The sequence below is a fragment of the Galeopterus variegatus genome, unplaced genomic scaffold (genome assembly GCF_000696425.1).
Source record: "Galeopterus variegatus unplaced genomic scaffold, G_variegatus-3.0.2 Scaffold115, whole genome shotgun sequence".
Classification (NCBI taxonomy): domain Eukaryota; kingdom Metazoa; phylum Chordata; class Mammalia; order Dermoptera; family Cynocephalidae; genus Galeopterus; species Galeopterus variegatus.
Genome location: NW_007726226.1, coordinates 49,856 through 56,492, shown reverse-complemented (window position 1 = coordinate 56,492; position 6,637 = coordinate 49,856). Strand labels below are relative to the sequence as shown.

At 45.1% G+C, this 6,637-nt stretch overlaps 1 pseudogene; it reads right to left on the bottom strand.

The window, feature by feature from the left end:
• Nucleotides 1-2,594: 2,594 nt before the first annotated feature.
• LOC103602741 lies at nucleotides 2,595-3,009 on the bottom strand (annotated as a pseudogene).
• Between the last annotated feature and the right edge of the window lie 3,628 nt (nucleotides 3,010-6,637).

Sequence of the window (6,637 nt, the reverse complement as noted above, 5' to 3'; positions counted from 1 at the left end):
TTTGAGACCGGCCGCACCGCGCTCAGCCAGTGAGTGCTGTGAGCACACCGGTCATCCCTATATAGGATCCGAACCCTTGGCGGGAGCGCTGCAGCGCTCCCAAGTGGCTCACTGTAGCAGTGCGCCACCGGGCCGGCCCCACTGATCACTTTTAATGAGCAGACTTATCACCCCAAGGCTAGTGTGGTTGCCTGCCCATGGAGAGAATCTGGAATAGAGGAGAAAGTTCTGGCAGGTTTGGTGAAATCATAGAGACAGAACTTATGTCATTTCAACAAGATGCTTCATTCACCAGCCTAAAGAAGATAGGAGTCCAATAAGTATCTACAGTTACGTGCATGGAGATAAAGTAGATTGGGTTTTGGTGTATAAACTCCCATCAAACTGAATTCCCAGAGGAATTTGTGTTTCCTTGAGAGTTTATTGAAATTTGACATTGAAGAGGGCAGGCACTGGATTAAGACAGCTGAAGGTTCAAATCCCGGCTCTAGCTGTATGACCTGACTTTTCATCAGTTCCTACACTGACAAAATGGGGATGATAGGATCTATTTCATAGAAGGGCTGAGGGAAATGTAGCAGCAGTAGCAAGCATTTGAGAGTTCATTACATACTGGGCCCTATTTAGCACTTTAAATGTATTCATTTGTATAATCCTCGTAAGAACACTCGGGTATAGGTTCATTATTATCCCCACTTACAGATGGAGAAATCGAAACACAAAGTAGTTAAGAAATGTCCAAAGTCACACAGCTAGCAACTGACAGAGCCAGGCACTGTAAACCATGAGCCCATACCCTTGACCACTATGATAAATTATCTCTTGCACATTAGATAACCTGAGAAAAATGCTTCTATCAGTGCTGGGTATGAAGAAGCAGTTAATAAATTCTGACTATCATTGTTGTGTTATCGGTCCCCAGCATAGCATATAGTGTCTGCAAATTTTCCTAAAAGTTTAGAGAATTTAAAAGAGTTTGGTTTCAGCCTCATATGCAACATATGCCCAAGGTTATTGTTAATTTTCATGTTCCCTTTTGGCAAGATGCACCATTTTGTTTTCTTTTTGAAAATATTTGGCTTTTTTTTTTAAAAGGCTGAAAAGGCACCATTGGAGAAAAGGAGTCTTTTTAGAAAACATTTTTCTAAATCTTGATAAATAAGACAAGCAGACAATGGTGAATTGAAACTGCACAGTTTCCAAAAATCTTCATAGGCATCATCTCATTGGATGACATCCTGTGAAGAGGACAGGCCAGGTAATGTCAGTTCATGTGTAAAGAAGAACTTCAAGGTAGTGTAGCCACATAGAAGGCAATGTGCCTGGTTGATAAGAGCACATGCACTTGAATCAACCACTGCACGTTCAGATCTGGGTCTATCACTACTTACCTGGTGACATTGTACCCTCCAAATCTCACATTTCCCTCTTTCCAAAAACAGAGATAGCAGGCATGAACACTAAATGAGATTATCCAAGGAAAGTTGTTAGTAAATTCTCAGTAAAAGTTTACTGCCAATATTGCTATTATCCCCATCATGGTACAAGAGATTGGGAAAGGATTACTGAGAAGCATGGCCAGGATGCAAGCCCAGGTCTCCAGACACTTAATGTAATTCTCTTTCCATGGTACAACATTGCATACTGGCTCCTACTTCCACAGAGAATCATCAGGACTTTGGCTTGGCTCCTGATTCAAAAATTTATTTTCTTTCAAAAAAGGTATTTTCTAAAATCTGCAAATCAAGAATAGCACAAGGGAATAGAACAAGATAAGGAGTGCCTTAAAAACAGGATCTCAGGATCAATCTGAGTATCAGACATGAAATCCGATGTCTCTTAAATCAAATAGGGTTGGAGCTAGGGCTGGTGCCAATCGAGGCTTAACACCCATTACAATGAAGAACACATAGGTACAAGAAGAGACCCATAAAAACAACCGGCATGTGAAATACTGCCAAATGCTACATGGTTGTCAAGGAGGAAACATCATAGGCTGGATTCTAATGCTACCCTCTGCAAAGCAAATAGGCTGGGTGTTAATTAAAGTGTGCAAGTTGATTCTTTTTTTTTAGTTTAATGTATTTTAATAGCAAATTTACAGGACCAGCACAGAAGACAGACAGCATTAAAAACATGTACTTGCATGTAGGACAACTCAGTTAGAAAAGCATAATGAATGAATGGAATCTTCTACATGATAAAAATGCTGCAAAAACCATTTAGTTGCCGTCAATGAGAAATTTACTTGTTTTTAAAAAATCCAAATGCTGGCATTGTCCAGAACAAGTTAACAGGTTTATTTACAATTGTTATAAAGTTGAACTGCTGAAACTTGTTCACTGAAACATTTTGACTTGCATTAATGCTTTATGTCCCTGCATTTATATTAAAAATTCACACACAAATGAAAGTGGAAAAACTGCCAATATCTGATTTCTGTCCCCTATTTTTCCACCTGCAATCACATACTTAAGTAACTTTTGACTGTATGGGGAAAAAAAATCTAATGTTTAGAACTACCAACTACCAGGAAGAAGATAATTTTTTTTTTTTTTTTTTTGAGGATGAAATGTTTCCCACATTGTGGATTCTTAAGCATGTTCTCCATGTATGTGGCCTGCCAGCTGGATTTTTTTTTTTTTTTGGCATAATTGTTACATGTTTGGCCTGGATAGCACACAGGTTGGTATCTTCAAAAAGGCCAACCAGATAAGCCTCACTTATCTCCTGCAAAGCATGAATAGCTGCGCTCTGGAAGCGCAGACCTGTTTTGAAGTACTGAGTAATTTCTTACACCAGATGCTGGAAGGGGAGTTTGCAAATCAGAAGTTCAGAGGACTTTTGATAACATCTAATTTCACGGGGTGCCACAGTGATGGGCCTGTAACGACGAGGTTTCTACACCTCTCCAGTAGAGAGTACACTCTTGCGAGCAGCATTTGTAGACAGTTTCCTGGGTGCTTTACCACCTGTTGATTTGCTGGCAGTCTGCTTTGTATGAGACATAGTATAGGGACCTCCTTACTTAGTCCCCTTCTCCTTAGCCTGCTCTGTAGGCTAGAGGCAGTGTTGGCTTTAGAGAGCATCTTTATGCTGTGAACATAAACTGAAAGTTGATTCTTGAGGTACCTGCCTGGGACAAGTGATTCTGCCATGAAGTCTGTTCCTCTGATAGATTTCTTTTGAAATTGATGATTTTCTGCAAGTGAAATTCTCCAAAACAAACACAGCTCCCTATGTATTCCTTGCTTCCCATTGTTTGCAGGGCAGGGTGCTTGTGAGCAAGAGGTACATTGTGCTGTCACACTAAATACTGTGCATTGCAAGGTTGCATCATACGTGCATCTCACAACAACCTCATGCTCTGTAGAGGGCATCGGTTATCATTATTGCACTTGGCAGAGGAGAAACAGGAGAAGTGGGGGTACTAAGGGACTTTCCCCTGATCACAGAGAGCAGTACAGCCCATAGAAACAACTTGGATCCCCTGATCCCAAATACGGGCCTTTTCCCATCCTAAAAATGAATGACATCCAAAACAGCAAGATGTATGTAAGCAAAGCCTGGCGGGAGTTTAAGTGGGTGGCTTGATAAAGCAGGGCCAGGAGGGTGCACTGTCAGCTCTGTGAAGTTGTATTGGCATGACAAGAACCCCAGGCATTGCTAAGATCAGTGTCACGCCTTGTCCAGAGGGCAAGCTGGGGTGAGCCACAGGCAGTGCTGCTTATCAAGAATGGTCAGCAGAGCCCATCTCACCACACCTTCCACTTCTCAGGGAGCTAAATCCATTTGGTGTCATTTAGCTTTTTTCCTTATGTTACCCCAAGAATGAAGTCAGTTGTGCCTTGAACACTTGAAAACCTAGGCGCTGTTTACTTCAGTTTTTAGATGAAGCTGTGTGTCTTTCAAGGAGGATTGAGCAGAGGTGTTGAATAAGAAGGAGGCAAACGGTGGTCATATCTCCTGTTTCTCCCTGTTAGTCATTCACTCAGCAAATATTAACTGAGCCCTTGCTGTTAATAGGAACTCTGCATGATGGTTTTGTAACCTTTTGGAAAGAGGCCTTGAAATAGTGCAGGTAATGATCAGTGCCCGTATATTCTGAGCTCTCCATACAGGTAACTCATTTCCAAGACATAGTAGCAAAGGCAGAGGTTACCTGCAAGGTCTGCGGCTCATCAGTGTGTGGAAGGAGCCACGACCACATAGAGCCATCACCATCACCATCTGCAACAGCCCTCATGACTCAGTCAACTGCGTGCCCCTGGCCTGCTGACTTGGAAAAAGAGCTTCCCAAATAGAAAGAGGGATGAGGGTCCCTGGGAGGGATGAGGGAGCCTGGACCTGCTGGTGACTGGTGGTGGACATGGCTGTAGCCCTAGGACTCAGGGTACTGAGGTCAGGGGCAGCCTCTTAGGCTTCCTTTGAAGTAGCATCCCTGCTCCAGGTCAGCAAGCAGTGAGGATAGCTGAGAAGAAAAGACCATCCCCCAGGGTTGGCATCTAGCAGGGCACTTACCTCCTGCCTCCTGGGTGCAGGCTTCATGACTGTGACAGGGGAAGTTAGCATTCCTTCAGCGTTTTTATTCTGCTGGGCACCAGGGAGGAAGGCTGGACTACTATAGCCCCCAGCTATCCCATCAAAGGGAGTGCCAGCGAGAGAGCTTCCATCGCATCCCTGGCTGGAGCAGGCAGCCCAACTCTTCTGGAAGTCCCGGCGTCACTGTCACAGGCCTGAACACAGTTCGTCCACCCTGATTTCCTCCTCTCCTGGCCTGGTGCAGAACCTGCTTAGCCCCGCCCCACTAGGCTCCTGTTCCAAGCCCTGCATCCCCGCCCTCCTCTTCCTCCTGTTCCTTCTGGCTCTGTGGGACTGGCCTAACCAGCTCAGGCACCCCAGAGGGGCTGCCTGTGTGCTGCTGTGAGCTTGTGGGTTGGTTGGTCCCGGTTCCCACCAGCCCAGCCCTGGCCTCTACAGTTTATTTTGAGAGAGCACTTTGGGTTAGTTAGAACCAGCACTTGGAACATTGGCCTGGCCATAGGTGAATGGAGAGTATCTATTTTCTGGTGCTTCATTAAAAAACTGTAGGAATATGAAAGCCAGGTATTAGCAGATAGGGATCTCTGCCTAGCTGCCACCACAAGGTGACTTCAGTCCAGGCCAAGGAAGCTTTGTCTCTGGTGCCAGAGACTTGCTCACAATGCACCCTTACTTCAGGGTGCCAGCTTGTCCTCTCAGGACAGATGCAGCAGCTACCTTTATTCTCAGCAGAGAGAACTTGAATAAGAGGTCACATCCGCCCACAGGACCAAAGGAATTTTTTTCCCCTGCATTGTTGAGGAAATCAGCAAGAAAATTTTAGTAATGCACCCATGTCTGTTGTTCAAAAACAATTAGTCACCCCAACTAATGGCTGTTCCACTGAATCCACAGGTGGTCTTAAAAATAAGGAGTTAAATTGTCCTTGAAAAGGAACAATCATTGCTCTGGCCCCAAATCTAAGAATTTGGCCTTTTATTTCTCTACTGTGGTAAATTAGTATTATCTCCTTTCAGATCAGAGATTGCCAGATTTTAGGATTCATAGAAATTATCTAACATATTAAAAATGCAGATTTCTGCACAAAACTTCCTGGAGGGCTCAGGATTTGTGTTTTAAGAAATTCTCCTAGGTGATCCTGATGTGCATGGTCTTGCACCTGTACCTGAAGAAATCTTGCCTGAGAATGGATCTAAATTCTCTATTCTCAGCCTGGCATTTCTTGTAGCCTTTAAGACTCAGTTGAGGACCAGCTGCTATTCCCCATTGTTCTACCTCTGCCTTCAGGAATTTTCCAGCTGACTTCAGTAACTCACAAATGAACTTCGTCAGAGGAAAGAGCTTTAGCCTCCCAGATATTCCAGCTGTAAGAAGCCTTAGAAATGATGTCATTGAACTGTTCTTATGACACCAGCACAGACACTGAGCCTGGTCCTGCCCTTTCTCCACCTGAGGCCCAGACTTCACACTACTGCCACCTCCAGGTGATCTGCAAGCCCCTCAATGTTACCTGTCCTAAAGCTAATTCCCTTATGCCAGCCCAGGCTCCCCTACCCCAGGCTTTATGATGTCTGGAGAAGAACCCAGGTGTGTGGGTTCCACAATCAATTCCTCTCCCAGCTCCATGGCTAAGGCAATTTGTGTTCATATTCCTTATTTCTTGCGTCGGGTTCAGTTTCTCACCTCCCACCTGCTTGCCCAAATGGAGTTATACAGGTAACTAGATCTCATATGACCATTTAACCATGTCTACCATTTAATCATAAGGTATACTAAACACCTAACATGTGCAGGGCATGGCACTGGGCACAGCAAGGAGTGTGAAGAGGGCTCAAGAGGGGCCGGCCCAGTGGCGCACTGCTACAGTGCGCTGCTTGGGAGTGCGGCGGCACTCCCGCCGAGGGTTCGGATCCCACATACAGACCGGTTCCCGCTCACTGGCTGAGTGAGGTGTGGGCGCAACACCGAGGGTTGCGATTCTGTTGCCAGTCCCGGTCCGGTACGGGTGCGACACTGAGGGTTGCGATCCCGTTGCCATGCCCGGTCCGGTACGGGTGCGACACTGAGGGTTGCGATCCGTTGCCGGTCACGAAAA